Consider the following 17,249-nt stretch of genomic DNA (forward strand, 5'->3'; position numbering starts at 1 on the left):
CACACATAATCACCCTGAAAAAAAAATTGGTCATCCATTGGATTATACTTCTATTATTGCTGTCTCATAACCCACTTTGCCAGTCTGCAATTGCTAGTTACAAAAGAATGAGAATTCGCATCTACTCTGGTGCTGTACAGGTTTTTCTTTTCCCCAGTGTTCAAGCCAAGGACCATATACCTTCATGAGTAAGAAAAGCAGAAGACATAATACTCCTCAGTTGGACACTGACTTGAGCACCATCATCACTACATTTGGTCATTAATGATGTGATTGCCAAAATAAAACATAGTTCTTCTGATTAACTTTTTTTTAACTTTTTAATTTTTTTATTAGTACATTTTAGTTTTAAATAATGTTAGGGTTTATTTTGACATAATTATACAAGCATGGAATAAAATTTTCTACCAATTGGTCCCCAGTACTTTACTTTTCCCTACCTTCTTCCCTCCCCTTATTCTCTTTCTGATCTTCTACTTATTTACAGTTTTAAAAAAATTTTTACAATTAACTTTGATTCATGTACTTAATCAGTGGTTTTACATGACTATCATCAAAATATAATTCATTAAATCCTCAGTATGTGGCATATTAACAAACTCTTCACATTGGGAATTTTCATTTCATGACAGATCAGGAAAAATATCATTTCAATAAGTACTTGGGAATTATTCCTTGTATAGAAATGAGTTTTCCAATCCAGACTTTGTATTTGAACATCATAGTAACCTCACTCTGGGGAAAACTTTCTACCTTTTATTCTTTATTTTTTATTTTTTTTTTATTTATTTATTTTTTTTCTTTTTATTGTAAACAAATGGGATACATGTTGTTTCTCTATTTGTACATGGCGTAAAGGCATACCATTTGTGTAATCATAAATTTACATAGGGTAATGTTGTTTGATTCATTCTGCCATTTTTTCCCTTCCCCCCCTCCCCTCCCACCCTTCCCCTCCATCTATACAGTCCTTCCTTCCTCCATTCCTGCCCCCCTCCCTAAACCCAACTCCAACCCCAACACTAACCCTTCCCACCCCCATTATGTGTCATCATCCACTTATTAGCGATATCATTCTTCCTTTGGTTTTTTGAGATTGGCTTATCTCACTTAGCATGATATTCTCCATTTTCATCCATTTGCCTGCAAATGCCATAATTTTATCATTCTTTATGGCTGAGTAATATTCCATTGTATATATATACCACATTTTCTTTATCCATTCATCAATTGAAGGACATCTAGGTTGGTTCCACAATCTGGCTATTGTGAACTGAGCAGCTATGAACATTGATGTGGCTGTATCTCTGTAATATGCTGATTTTAAGTCCTTTGGGTATAGGCCAAGGAGTGGGATAGCTGGGTCAAATGGTGTTTCCATTCCAAGTTTTCTAAGGAATCTCCACACTGCTTTCCAGAGTGGCTGCACTAATTTGCAGCCCCACCAGCAATGTAAGAGTGTACCTTTCTCCCCACATCCTCGCCAACACCTGTTGTTGGTTGTATTCTTGATAATTGCCATTCTAATTGGGGTGAGATGGAATCTTAGGGTGGTTTTGATTTGCATTTCTCTTATTACTAGAGATGTTGAACATTTTTCCATATGTTTGTTGATTGCTTGTAGATCTTCTTCTGTGAAGTGTCTATTCATTTCCTTAGCCCATTTGTCAATTGGATTATTTGCATTCTTGGTGTAGAGTTTTTTGAGTTCTTTATAGATTCTGGAGATTAGCGCTCTATCTGAAGTATGATTGGCAAAGATTTTCTCCCACTCTGTAGGCTTTTTCTTTGCATTGCTGATAGTTTCCTTTGCTGAGAGAAAGCTTTTTAGTTTGAATCTATCCCAGTTATTAATTCTTGCTTTTATTTCTTGTGCTATGGGAGTCCTGTTGAGGAACTCTGGTCCTAAGCCGACATGTTGAAGCTCTGGACCTACTTTTTCTTCTATAAGATGCAAGGTCTCTGGTCTGATTCCGAGATCCTTAATCCATTTTGAGTTTAGTTTTGTGCATGGTGAGAGATATGGGTTTAGTTTCATTCTGTTGCATATGGATTTCCAATTCTCCCAGCACCATTTGTTGAAGAGGCTATCTTTTCTCCATTGCATATTTTTGGCCCCTTTGTCTAGTATGAGAAAATTGTACTTATTTGGGTTTGTGTCCGTGTCCTCTATTCTGTACCATTGATCCACCTTTCTATTTTGGTACCAATACCATGCCGTTTTTGTTACTATTGCTTTGTAGTAGAGTTGAAGATCTGGTATTGCGATACCCCCTGCTTCACTCTTTCTGCCAAGGATTGCTTTAGCTATTCTGGGTTTTTTATTCTTCCAGATGAATTTCATAATTGCTTGCTCTATTTCTGTAAGGTACATCATTGGGATTTTAATTGGAATTGCATTGAATCTGTATAGCACTTTTGGTAGTATGGCCATTTTGACAATATTAATTCTTCCTATCCAAGAACATGGGAGATCTTTCCATCTTCTAAGGTTTTCTTTAATTTCTTTCTTTAGTGTTCTGTAGTTCTCATTGTAGAGGTCTTTCACCTCTTTTGTGAGATTGATTCCCAAATACTTTATTTTTTTCGAAGCTATTGTGAATGGGGTAGTTTTCCTAATTTCTCTTTCTGAAGATTCATCGCTTATATATAAAAATGCCTTCGATTTATGTGCATTGATCTTATATCCCGCTACTTTACTGAATTCACTTATGAGATCTAAAAGTTTTCTGGTGGAATTTCCTGGTTCCTCTAAGTATACAATCATATCATCAGCAAATAGGGATAGTTTGAGTTCTTCTTTTCCTATTCGTATCCCTTTAATTTCTTTGGTCTGTCTAATTGCTCTGGCTAGAGTTTCAAGGACGATATTGAATAGAAGTGGTGAAAGAGGGCATCCCTGCCTTGTTCCAGTTTTTAGAGGGAATGCTTTCAGTTTTTCACCATTAAGAATGATATTAGCCATGGGTTTAGCATAGATGGCCTTTACAATGTTAAGGAATGTTCCCACTATCCCTATTTTTTCTAGTGTTTTGAGCATGAAGGGGTGCTGTATTTTATCAAATGCTTTTTCTGCATCTATCGAAATAATCATGTGATTCTTGACTTTAAGTCTATTGATATGGTGAATGACATTTATTGATTTCCTGATGTTGAACCAACCTTGCATCCCTGGGATGAAACCCACTTGATCATGGTGCACTATCTTTTTAATATGTTTTTGTATGCGATTTGCTAAAATTTTGTTGAGAATTTTTGCGTCGATGTTCATTAAGGATATTGGTCTGAAATTTTCTTTCCTCGATGTGTCTCTGTCTGGTTTAGGAATCAGGGTAATATTGGCTTCATAGAATGAGTTTGGGAGAGTTCCCTCCTCTTCTATTTTCTGGAATACTTTGAGAAGTATTGGAATGAGTTCTTCTTTAAAAGTTTTGTAGAACTCGGCTGAGAACCCATCTGGTCCTGGACTTTTCTTTGTTGGAAGGCTTTTGATGACTTCTTCTATTTCATTACTTGAAATTGGTCTATTTAAATTGTGTACGTCCTCCTCGTTCAGTTTAGGCAATTCATATGTCTCTAGAAACCTGTTGATGTCTTCGAAATTTTCTATTTTGTTGGAGTATAGATTTTCAAAATAGCTTCTAATTATGTTTTGTATTTCAGTCGTGTCTGTTGTGATATTTCCTTGTTCATTCCGAATTTTAGTGATTTGGGTTTTCTCTCGTCTTCTCTTTGTTAGTGTGGCTAAAGGTTTATCAATTTTGTTTATTTTTTCGAAGAACCAACTATTTATTTTGTCAATTTTTTGTATTGTTTCTTTCGTTTCAATTTCGTTGATTTCAGCTCTCAGTTTAACTATTTCCTGTCTTCTACTACTTTTGGTGTTGGTCTGTTCTTCTTTTTCTAGGGCTTTGAGCTGTAGTGTTAGGTCATTTATTTTTTGAGTTTTACTTCTTTTATTAAATGCGCTCCATGAAATAAATCTTCCTCTAAGTACCGCTTTCATAGTGTCCCAGAGATTTTGATATGTTGTTTCTTTGTTCTCGTTTACCTCTAAGAATTTTTTAATTTCCTTCCTAATATCTTCTGTTATCCATTCATCATATAGTAGCATATTGTTTAATCTCCAGGTGTTGGAGTAGTTTCTGTTTTTTACTCTTTCATTAATCTGTAACTTCAATCCATTATGATCTGATAGAATACAAGGTAGTGTCTCTATCTTCTTGTATTTGCTGACATTAGCTTTGTGGCATAATATATGGTCTATTTTAGAGAAGGATCCATGTGCTGCTGAGAAGAAAGTGTATTCGCTCTTGGTTGGATGGTATATTCTATAAATGTCTGTTAAGTCTAAATTATTGATTGTGTTATTGAGATCTATGATTTCTTTGTTCAATTTTTGTTTGGAAGATCTGTCCAGTGGTGAAAGAGGCGTGTTAAAATCACCTAGTATTATTGTGTTATGGTCTATTTGGTTTCTAAAATTGAGAAGGATTTGTTTAACATATATGGATGAGCCACTGTTTGGGGCATAGATGTTTATGATTGTTATATCTTGCTGATTTATGCTTCCCTTAAGCAGTATGAAATGTCCTTCTTTATCCCTTCTAACTAACATTGGCTTGAAGTCCACTTTATCTGAAATGAGGATGGATACTCCAGCTTTTTTGCTCAGCCCATGTGCATGGTATGTTTTTCCCCATCCTTTCACCTTTAGTCTATGGGTATCTCTTTCTATGAGGTGAGTCTCTTGCAGGCAACATATTGTTGGATCTTTCTTTTTAATCCAATCTGCCAGTCTATGTCTTTTGATTGATGAGTTCAGGCCATTAACATTCAGGGTTATTATTGAGATATGATTTGTATTCCCAGTCATTTGGTTCATATTTAAAATTTTTGACACATCTTGGTTCCTCCTTTATTTGACAGTTCCTTTAGGATAATTCCTCCCTTTGCTGATTTGCTTCTTTGTTTTTTATCTCTTCCTCATGGAATATTTTGCTGAGAATGTTCTGTAATGCTGGCTTTCTTTTTGTAAATTCTTTTAGCTTTTGTTTATCATGGAATGATCTTATTTCATCGTCAAATTTGAAGGTAAGTTTTGCTGGGTATAAGATTCTTGGTTGGCATCCATTTTCTTTCAGAGCTTGAAAAATGTTGTTCCAGGCCCTTCTAGCTTTTAGGGTCTGGATTGAAAAATCTGCTGAAATCCGTATTGGCTTCCCCCTGAATGTAATTTGGTTCTTTTCTCTCACAGCCTTTAAAATTCTGTCTTTATTTTGTATGTTAGGTATTTTCATTATAATGTGCCTTGGTGTGGGTCTGTTGTAATTTTGTGTATTTGGAGTCCTATAAGCCTCTTGGACTTGATTTTCCATTTCATTCTTCAGATTTGGGAAATTTTCTGATATTATTTCATTGAATAGATTGTTCATTCCTTTGGTTTGTTTCTCTAAGCCTTCCTCAATCCCAATAATTCTCAAATTTGGCCTTTTCATGATATCCCATAGTTCTTGGAGATTCTGTTCATGATTTCTCACCATCTTCTCTGTTTGTTCAACTTTGTTTTCGAGGTTAAATATTTTGTCTTCAATATCTGAAGTTCTGTCTTCCAGCTGTTCTATCCTATTGGTTGTGCTTTCTATGGAGTTCTTAATTTGGTTTATTGTTTCCTTCATTTCAAGGATTTCTGTTTGGTTTTTTTTCAATATCTCTAACTCTTTATTGAAATGATCTTTTGCTTCCTGAATTTGCTCTGTTAACTGTCGATTGGTGCGATCGTTCAATGCCTGCATTTGCTCTTTCATCTCATCGTTTGCTTCCCTAATCATTTTAATTATGTACATTCTGAACTCCCTTTCTGTCATTTCTTCTGCCATCCTGTCGTTGGATTTTATTGATGTAACATCTAGATTTGTTTGGGGCATTTTCTTCCCTTGTTTTCTCATATTGTTCAGGGATCAGTGGGTCATTAAGATATTGCAGATTTCCTCTATCAACTTATAATGTCCCTGAAGATTGTTAGTATATCCCCTCTTATCCTTCAGTAGCCTGAAGTCTTGGAGGAGGTTGATAATGCAGAGCTCCACGAAGAAGCTGCCTCTCTAGGGTGGTGACCCTCAGGTGGCGTATATTCCCTGCTAGTGGGCAGAGGTGTCTCCACTTGTTGACCAATGGTCATCCAACGGGGAAGTAGGCTGCGGGCTGAGGCAAGGCCTGTTTGTGCCTATGTCTCTGACTTTACTGTCCCTGTGGGAAAACCTCCCCTGGCCGGGAAGAGTCACTCGGTGGGGACGTCTCGCTAGTCAGTTGCCCTCCTAGAGGTTCCCCTCAATCTACAACTACCCCCTGGGCTGGGCTGTCTTCTGCAACGATCCCAGGGGCCCGGACCTACGTCCTGGGCCTGGGAGCCTCACCCTTCGCAGGCGAGTCTCCTTAGGCTGCCTCTCCCAGAGAGTCTGCCCGCCGCCCTGGAAACTTCGCTCCGCCCCTAGGCGTGTCTCTGTGCGGCTCTTCCAGCAAGAAGCCACCTAGCTCCTGGGACCCTGCTCTGCACCAATCGCCTGGCTATGCAGCCCCTCCCCTGAGCCACCACCTGGAGCCCCGTACAATAGCTCGGAGACACAGAGACCCGCCACACACCTCCTCCTTCGGACAGCCGCCCGGTTTCCGACGCAGTCACTAGGAATCCAAACAACTCACTTTGAGTCTCCTCCTCCCACCAACCACCCGTAGCCCTAGGCAGTCACTCCAAGTCCAAGTGACCCGCCCTGTTCCTCCTCCTCCTCCTTGGGGTAGCCGCCCGGGTGTTCAGGAGCGGTGGCTCCGAGACCAGGTGACTCACCACGCTCCTTCTCCAGGCAGGCCACCGGAGTTCCAGAGCGGTTGCTTTTAGTCCAATCAACTCACCGCTCGCCTCCTCCTCTGGCAACCGCCTGTGGTTCTGATGCAGTCACTCACAGACTAAGCGTCCCACCGCTCTCCTCCTCCAGGCAGGCCACCAGTGTTCTGGAGCAGCTGCTCCGAGTTCAAACAGCTCGTCACGCAGCTCCTCCTTCGGCAACCGCCCGCAGCTCTGATGCAGTCACTCCCAGGTCAAACAACAAGCCACGCTCCTCCTCCTCCTCCGGGCAACCTCCCGGCACTCAGGAGCGCTAGCTCTGAGTTCAAACAGTTCACCACACAACTCCTCCTCTGGCAACCGCCTGTGGTTCTGATGCAGTCATTCCCAGACCAAGTGTCCCGCCGTGCTCCTCCTCTTCCTCCGGGCAGTCCCCCGGCGCTCAGGAGCGCCCACTCTGAGTTCAAACAGCTCACCACGCAGCTCCTCCTCTGGCAACCGCCCGTGGCTCTGATGCAGTCACTCCCAGGTCAAACAACAAGCCACGCTCCTCCTCCTCCGGGCAACCTCCCGGCACTCAGGAGCGCTAACTCTGAGTTCAAACAGTTCACCACACAACTCCTCCTTTGGCAACCGCCTGTGGTTCTGATGCAGTCATTCCCAGACCAAGCGTCCCGCCGTGCTCCTCCTCTTCCTCCGGGCAGTCCCCCGGCGCTCAGGAGTGCCCACTCTGAGTTCAAACAGCTCACCACGCAGCTCCTCCTCTGGCAACCGCCAGTGGCTCTGATGCAGTCACTCCTAGACCCAAGCGACCCGCCGGGCCTCTCCTCCTCCTCCGGGCAACCCCCCGGTGTTCGGAAGCGGTCACTCTGGGTCCAAACAGCTCACCACGCAGCTCCTCCCCAGGCAGCCGCCCGGAGCCCCAGCGGCTGCTGGAGTCCAAGCGCTATGCCGAGCCGCCTCCTCTACGATGATCCCAGTTGTCCGTGTTTACCGCTCCAGTGGGGGGAGGGGCGTCTCGCCGAGCAACTCCACTTCACAAATTCCCTGCGTTCCAGGGCTACCGCCCCATCCGGGACGCCTCCCCAACAGGAGAGACTCACCCGGCAGCTTTGAGTTGGTCCCAAGTCTCTCACTATCTCCTCTTTTGAATCTTGCGTCCTGGAGCAGCGCAAAATGCAGCCGCCCTCTAGTCTGCCATCTTGGCCCCCGTACGCTCTTCTTGATCACAGGAACCAAAAAGAGCCTACCTTTTATTCTTAGCAGATGTTATTCTCTTCAGTACATGAAGGGAATATGTTATTGATAAGGATGCATTTTAAGTTTCCCAGTGGCTTCCCAGAGTCTCTTCTGCAATAAAACTTGGTGAGAACCATTGGATATTTGCACTTGCATATTTAAGCTTCAGATCTTAAATTGTTCTTCTCATAGTTTTAACCCTCTTTGCAATACAACAGAAAGATGATAAAATTTCATGCATAAAGTAGATTCTTTAACTTTTTTTATATTTTCTATTAACTGATGGTAATTCCAAATTATTTACATATCCTATGCTTTGGCCCTAAATTTGGGGAGGAGGCCAAATTTGTGAATAGCAGCATGGAATATTTTGCTTATTTTCCTCTTGCCTAGAAACTACACACACACACACACACACACACACACACACACATATAATTAGGTGTGTGTGATATGAAGTAATGAAGTATGAAAAAAAAGGAATCAAAACAAGAAAAAGAGAGGTGGCATCACAGTGAAAAATCAGATATTAAGGGAAGAGACCAGCTAAGGATAATAGAAGAATTGGGAAATTATAGTTCTTTAAATCATAGGATATCAGAATCATAAAAAAGTACAAAAATTTTTTATATTTTGGATGAGGAAACAAATCCCTAGCAAATAATTTTTCCAAAGTAATCATGACAAAATTTTATTTCTCATAATAAAATAATGCTCCAAGTTTCATTATTATTTTAATGTAGCTTAACCTAATGGATTTTTTGTTTTAAAACAAAAATATTCTGTCCTTTATTCATCATATGTCTCACAAGTTTTTGTAGAGTATTTACTACCATGGATTCACATGACCTTTCCCCTCCCAATCTGTTTCCTGTTCTGTTCCCATATAGAAGACTGAACCTACCACACATCCAAAGTGATTCAGTTCAGAATTCTGGGAGTCTTCCTTGGCCAGTATCCCCAACATCCAAGTTACTATGTCTGTTTAATTGAGTCTTTGAACAATAGCCTTAACAGTCTCCTTTTTTATCTGTTCATTCCATGATTAACTTAGGCTTGATTTTTCTTTTTATGTGTGTGTGTGGTACTAGGAATCACATATACTAGGCAAGTATTCAACCACTGATCCTTAACCCATTTATTGCCTTATTTTGAGAGAAGTTCTCATTAAGTTGCCCAGATTAGGTTTGAATTTGTGAACCTTCTGCCTCAACCTTCCAAGTAGCTGGGAATTACAGTGTGTGCCACTGTTTTTAACTTCTAATTAATTCTCATACTGACCAACTTTCTAATAGGTCTTTTATCAATCAGTCTCCAGTCCTGCCTGCAAACTGTTGCCAAATCATTCCATGTTCTCTTATATTTACAATTCTTCTGAAGTTTCCCTTCTTGTAAAGTGAAACATGAATGCCTTACCAGGATACACAATTATCTTAATTGTCTGGCTACTTCTTGTCACTCTAACTTCAGCTTAATGACAGGCCCTAAATCTCCTAAACTGTAACTATACCTAAAACCTTTAATTATTCATCTGCCTGATTGCTTTTTACCTGCCAGGCCTTACCTATAGACATTTTGTTGTTGTTGTTGTTGTTGTGAGTCACCTTTTAGAGAGGCTCATGTGGCAAGAAACTAGGAGAGGTTTCCATTGACAGCTCTGGAGGGACTGAGTTTCTCATCTCCAACAATCCCTGAGGAACTGAATTCTGCAGACAACCACATCAATGACCTTGGAAATGGGTCCTTCTCCACTCAAGCCTTTGGATGAGGCCATAGTCCTGGCAGACAGCAAGACTGCAGCCTTATGAGAGTTTCTCAGTCAGACGTGCCCAGCTAAACTACACCCAGATTCATGACTCACAGAAATGATGAGATAATACTTGTTTTTTGTTTTGAATCCCAAGTTTTGAACTAATTTGTTACACAGGAATAGATGATTAATGAAGCATTTTTCTAATTATAAACCATAATTTGCAATTAAAATCAATATTTAAGTTAAGCAATTAAGAAAAACCTGAAAATGAACAATTTTAATGGAACAAATATTAATTAAAAATAGTTCTAGGGCTGGGGAGATAGCTCAGTCGGTAGAGTGCTTGCCTTGCAAACACAAGGCCCTGTGTTCAATCCCTAGCACTGCAAAAAAAAAAATACTTCTAGAGGTTGGAGTTATAACTCAGTGGTTGAGCACTTGCCCAGCATGTGAGAGGTTCTGGGTTCCATCCCTAGCACCATGAAAAGTATACGAATTAATTAAACATTTTAAAAATAAAATAAAATAGTTTGGTACATTCTAAACTCTGGATAAATTCAAACATATGCCTCCAGTTGACCTGGTATGCCTAGTCATACCAGGCAATAATGTGACCATAGTTGTTTTAATATAATGCTTCCAACCTCATTCATGCTTTTGTATAGTATTCTTCAATCCTTTTAATGTTCAATACTCAGTTTCTTATTTTAATCATTTTTAAAAAAATTATTTTTACAGACTGCATTTTGATTCATTGTACACAAATGGGGTACAACTTTTCACTTCTGTGGTTGTACATGATGTAGATTCACACCATTCGTGTAATCATAATGTACATAGGGTAATGATGCTTGTCTCATTCCACCATCTTTCACACCCCCATCCCCTCCCCTGCCATCATTTCCCTCTACACAATCCAAAGTTCCTCCATTCTTCTCTTACCCCCTCCCTCCCCCCACCCCTTGTTACATATCATCATCCACTTATCGGAGAAAACATTTGGTCTTTGGTATTTTGGGGATTGGCTTATTTCACTTAGCATGATATTTTCTAACTCCATCCATTTACCTGCAAATGCCATAATTTCATTCTTCTTTATGGCTAAATAATATTCCATTTTGTATGTATACACCATAGTTTCTTTATCCGTTCATCTATTAGAGGGCATCTAGATTGGCGAGCCACAACTGAGCCAGCGACCCCTAACACATACTGCTTTCCAGAGTGGCTATAGCCATTTGCAACTGCACCCGCAATGTATGAGTGTGCCTTTTCTCCCACATCATTGCCAACAATTATTGTTGCTTGTATTCTTGATAATTGCCATTTAATTGGGGTGAGATGAAATCTTAGGGTGGTTTTGGTTTACATTTCTCTAATTACTAGAGATGTTGCACACTTTTTCATATATTTGTTGATTGCCTGTTTATCTTCTTCTGTGAAGTGTCTGCCCAGTTCTTTAGTCCATTTATTGATTGGGTTCTTTGTATTTTGGGGGTAAAGATTTTTAAGTTCTTTATAAATTTTGGAGATTAATGATCTATTTGAGGTGTGTATGGAAAGATTTTTTCCTACTCTGTAGGCTCTCTTTTCACCTTATTGTTTCCTTTGCAGAGAAGAAGCTGTTTAGTTTGAATCATCCCATTTATTGATTCTTGATTTCATTTCTTGCACTCTGGGAGTCGTGTTAAGGAAGTCTGGTCCTAAGTCAACATGATGAAGATTTCTTTCTTTCTTTCTTTCTTTCTTTCTTTCTTTCTTTCTTTCTTTCTTTCTTTCTTTCTTTCTTTCTTTCTTCTCCTTGAAAGGTATTCCAATTCTTTTCTTCTCTCCTCAAGGTCCTTTCCTCACATCTGTCTTCTTCATTCATAGCAAATAAGTGCTCACTACTACGCTACAGAAAATCAATCATTAAGTCTCTGCTTATAAAAAATAAATGTATTTTTTAGCATTAAAAACACACACTTCTTTTTTATTAAAAAATTCTTTTTTTTTACAGAAGGAACTTCAAATTTGCATTTAAATAGAGATTATTCAATAAGATCCTGCACTATATTTTTAAAAGATGTAATTTTTGTGAGGCTGGTAAGCATTGCCATGATGTAGATTCACACCATTCGTGTAATCATACATGTACATAGGGTAATTTTGGAAAGAAGTCAAGGAGTGAAAGACAAACTAGCAAACTTAAAAATATATAACCTCTTAATTCAGGCATTTTGATCTGTATTTGTTCTCTATAAACAGCAGAGTCATTTTTCAATATTCAAGGCACTTAAAAGCTTAAAACAAAACATTTGATGGCATGGCTAGATCCTTCTTCATGCAAAACCAGTTAAATTCTAGATGTAACTACCCAGTACTAAAATCATTTACTGTCAGTCACCTCTTTGTGAATTCCTTTCTCAGTGGGCCCTGTTCTTCTAGAGTAACTGAAATATAAAATTTCTGGTACAAACCATGTGCTGGGTGGAACCATTACTATCTAACTGAAGACAATAAAATCCTGCAGTCTATGATAGTAGTTCTAAAACTTTATGGAGCTTAACAATTGCATGAGAACTTGTCAAAAGGAACAAAAATATATTAAAGCCTGTAATTCTGATTTTGATCTGGGTGAGACACCGAAGGTACATCACAGTAAGCGTGATGCATGTTTTCCATACAAACAAGGTGGGTAGATGCAAAGGATGCTAAAATAACAAGGATGTTAACTAAGATGTTGAAAGCTCTTGTGTTGACACAAAGGCTTAAATTGTTAGAATAGGCTTGTGGAAATGATCCTTCTGCACCTAAAACTTAGGTTGATTAACAACTTATAATATTCAGATAAGAACCAAGTATAAAAATATGATTTCCTTCTGGAGGAGCAGGTGATTATAAATCACAGTTTCCAAGACACTTCTTTTTCTTGCATTAGGACCCTTGGTGGTAGCTAATGTGTAAACAGGTATCATCTGAATGATGCATTCAAAAACAGCTCTGGCTTATTTATTTTTCCATCTCATGGTCACTATTAATTCTCTCATGAATCTTTTTTTTTTTTTTTTTTTTTTGTGGTGCTGGGGATTGAACTCAGGACCTTGTGTTTGTGAGGCAAGCACTCTACCAACTGAGCCATATCCGCAGCCCCATCAAGAATCATTCTTTGAGAGCCATAATTTGCCTCTTCTACACCCTCTCTGATGAATCACATGTGATTAATTTCTTTCAGCACATTTGTCTTCTGAGTACAAAGTTTCTCTTTAAATCCTATCATCTTTCTTTAAATTTGCTTATTTCCCCCCACTTTTAGCTTTATAATGAAACTTCTTAAAAAATAAAGGACACATGTGGGCTGAATTGTGTCACTACCCCAAGTAATACATTGAAATTCTGAACCCAGCGACCTCAGAACAGATATTTGAAGACATGACCTTCAAAGTGGTAATCAAGGTAGTATGGGCCATCCCTAATCCAAAATAACAGCTCTCCTTACAAGAAGAGGAGATTAGAACACACACACACACACACACACACACACACACACACATATAGAGGACCATGTGAAGATACAAGAAGATGGCCAGCCATCTGTAAGCCAAGGAGAGAGACATCAGAAGAAACCAACCCTGTGGACACCTTGGTCTTTCACTTCTAACTTCCTGAACATTCTAACCTTCCTAGTAGCATTAGCAAATAAATTTCTGTTGGTCTTTGATAGCCCTAACAAACTAATTCATACCCATCTTCTAAGTTTTCATTTATTCCTTAACAAATGGTGTTCTGATATGAGAATTTCTTACCTAATTTACTGAAGTTGCTTTCATGTTGATATATGGGACTCATCTCTACATATACATAGTAGTTAGAACAATTTCATTTCTATTTCCTTTGCTTGAGTGACTGTAATTTCTTTCTTACAAAATCCTATAATATTTAGTATTCATTCCTTGAAAAAAATTGAATTTTTTTTTTTTGTTGTATGAGGTGTAGGGCACCAAACCAAGGACTCATTCTAAGCAAATGTGCTACCACTGACCTATAACCCCAGTGAAACTATAGGAAATTTTTACCATGTTGACTATTCCCTTCTCCCTAACATTTTTTTTTCCTTTACATTCTCTAATTAATCTCCTGGTTTTCCTTCTGCATCATTTATTTCAATTTCCCTTGACTTATCTTTGTTTAGGTTTATTTAATTTATTCATTTCTGGGAATTGAGCCCAGGGCCTTGTACATGCTAAACATGCACTCTTCCACTGAGACACACCCCCAGCATTTCTTCATTTAGTTTTACATATTGCTGCTGTGTATAATGCTGTCCACAGCTTCACATTCTATGTACTATGTTAAGGAAAACTGGGTTTCTGCTTCTTTATACAAGTCACATTTTGGGGGAGAACTGCTGATGTGTTCAGTCCTTATCTCATTTAATCACCAGCCCTAACAAGATAGATTTTTATTTTTGAGATTATATAGTATAAAACTGGTGTTCAACAAGAGTAAGTACAGATTGAGTATCCTTATACAAAATGCTTGGGACCAGAAACACTTCCTGTGTTTTCAGAGCTTGGAATAGTTGTGTATCCCTAGTGAGTTAGTTAACTTTCATTATTGTAATAAATGCCTGAGATAATACTGAGACACTTCTCAGTTTCAAAGACAAATGGAGGCTTAGCAAATGAGGATCTTTACATATTTCATATTTTAATTTAAATTTATATTCATGCTATTTCTTGTCATAAATTTGAATTATAGACTTTTCTAGGATATTCAGATATTTAATCATACCAAGACTATTGATCTGTAATGTTGAGGTTATAAAGGTTTATTATAGGGAACTAAAATAGTTACAGAGAATTGTGTTTGTTCACTTCAGGTTTAAAAAAATATTTGTTATAGAAAGAGGAATTGCTCTCCAGTCTTGTGATAGTTAGTAATATCATGACTTCATTGTTCTTGTTAAAATCATATCAGAGTTTTCCCATTCTACCTTTTTCCTCTTAGCACACCCTCCTCACCAAGTGTTTCTAGTAGATAAAATTTAAAATTCAATATAGGAACTGGGAATGTGCTCAGGGGCAGAGCTCTCAACTAGCAAGCCCAAGGGTCTGGATTCAATCCCCATCACTTAAAAACAAAGCCCACAACAGAAAAGTTTATTCCTTTAGGAACGATGTCAAAATATTAACATTCCCTAAACACATCACACTCTTCATTTCTCTGCCTTTACCCACATAAGTCCCTTCCCTCACATGATCCTGCTTCCATTTCTCTGGCATCCCCTTGGTGCTTACTAAACTATTCACCTTCCAAGACTCTCCTAATGCCACCTTCTGAGTGACCTCCTCCTCCAGAAAAATTTATCGTCCTTCTTTAATTCCATAGCACTTTGTCCAAATCGGTACCAAAGTACTAACATTGTCTTACTACAATTATTTGTTTATATACATCTATCTTCACCACTGTGACTATTTGAGAAGGACTATACATTTTTCATTATCACATTTTGTGTCAAAGAAGTAAGGGAAACAGGGAGGAAGAAAAACAATACATGAAGAGTATAGAGAGTCAAGGAGAAGAATAATGAGAGATGATGTGGGAGGAGTCTTCATTAACATTTTGTTTTCCTGGCGGCGGTGAGAGCGGTGCCTGGAGGCTGGTAAATCATCCCGCAGACAACGCGAGCCGCTGGCCGCAGAAAGCAGCGCTGAACAATGGCGGAGCGGCCACGGGCTTTCTGGAGCAGCTCAAGTCCTGCATAGTTTGGTCCTGGACTTATCTGTGGACCTCATGGTTCTTCATCATGCTCTTTCTGGTCTACATCCTTCGGGTGCCCTTGAAAATCAACGGACAACTTGAGCACAGTGAGCATGTTTTGAACACATTAACACCAAAGTTCTACGTGGTCCTCACTGGCACTTCATCACTAATATCAGGGCTTATTTTGATATTTGAATGGTGGTATTTTCGCAAATATGGAACATCCTTCATTGAAGAAGTCTCAGTAAGCCACTTGCACACCCCTCTGGGAGGGCTTGACAACAACTCCTCCAACAATTCTAGCTCCAGCAATGGGGACTCAGATTCCAACAGGCAGAGTGTCTCAGAAAGCAAAGTATGGAGAAATCCACTAAATTTATTTAGAGGTGCTGAATATAATTGGTACACCTGGGTGACAGGAGGAGAGCCTCTAACGTACTATGACATAAATCTTTCTGCCCAAGACCATCAGACGTTCTTTACCTGTGACTCGGACCATCTGCATTCTGCAGATGCAATAATGCAGAAAGCCTGGAGAAAGAGAAACCCCCAAGCTAGAATTTCTGCAGCTCATGAAGCCTTGGAGATAAATGAGTGTGCAACTGATTATATTCTCTTGACTGAAGAGGAACCATTGCTGAAGCAGAAAAACTGTTTAAGCAGGCCCTGAAGGCTGGAGATGGCTGTTACTGGTATTCTCAGCAGCTACAGCATCATGGATCCTAGTAGGAAGCCCAACATAGATGAGACACCAATGTTTTGGTCTACATCAAAAGAAGGCTAGCAATGTGTGCCAGAAGGCTTGGGAGGACCAGAGAAGCAGTGAAAATGATGCGAAGTGAGTTTGAATTTGTGTTTGGGGTCAGTGATGGCACACATGACTGAGAGCTGTAGGAACCCAGTGAATGGGCCCAGAAGACACAACCAGTGATGGTGTAGAGGTCCCTGTGTGCCTGGGCCATCTCCCGACTGACTGGACGAATGACCTCAGACAAGTCACTCCACTTCTTTGCCATGTCTTTCTCATCTGTAAGATAACAATAATGGTCCTCAAAAGAACTTAAAATTACTATAGGAATCAAATGAGATAATCTATGCAAAACTTTTAATGTAGTGACTGGCACATTAAAAAAATCAGTAGCTGTCCCTATTAAAAATCCTTTAGGTCTACAGCTGGCAGCAGTAAGAGATCAGCCATTTTAACTAACTAACTAACTAACTCTTTCTTTGTGGTGTTGAGGAAGATATATGGGTCAAATTGTTACCCTTAAATTTAGTAATATTATGAGGGAGTCCTTGAGTAGTCATTTCAAGTATTTTTCTAAATTCTTGAGAATCAGGGCTCTTTATTAATTGCAGTCAATATACGACTATGTAAACTATTGAACCTTTTCTCAGCTTGTCTCTGGAAGGGTACTTTCTCATGTGGAGGAGGAAGCTTGTGCTCAAGGCCCTCCTCAGTCATTTTTACAAGTTAGAGTATAATGTGAAGGCCCAGGTGAGAACCATGCTTGGGTCTGCCCACTCCATTGAGCATCAGTGTCAACCCCAAATCTGAGGGAAGCATCAAGAGGAGGAAGATTCTGAAAATATATATACTCATCCAGAATTAAATTCCTTTGATTGAAGGGAGAATTTAAAGAATGCTATATAGCATAAGAACTAATTTCA

General features: G+C 39.2%; 1 pseudogene; it reads left to right on the plus strand.

The window, feature by feature from the left end:
* Positions 1-15,408: 15,408 nt before the first annotated feature.
* LOC124974095 (suppressor of tumorigenicity 7 protein-like) lies at positions 15,409-16,463 on the plus strand (annotated as a pseudogene).
* The last annotated feature ends 786 nt before the right edge of the window (positions 16,464-17,249 follow it).

The sequence above is a fragment of the Sciurus carolinensis genome, unplaced genomic scaffold (genome assembly GCF_902686445.1).
Source record: "Sciurus carolinensis unplaced genomic scaffold, mSciCar1.2, whole genome shotgun sequence".
NCBI classification, from domain to species: Eukaryota; Metazoa; Chordata; class Mammalia; order Rodentia; family Sciuridae; genus Sciurus; species Sciurus carolinensis.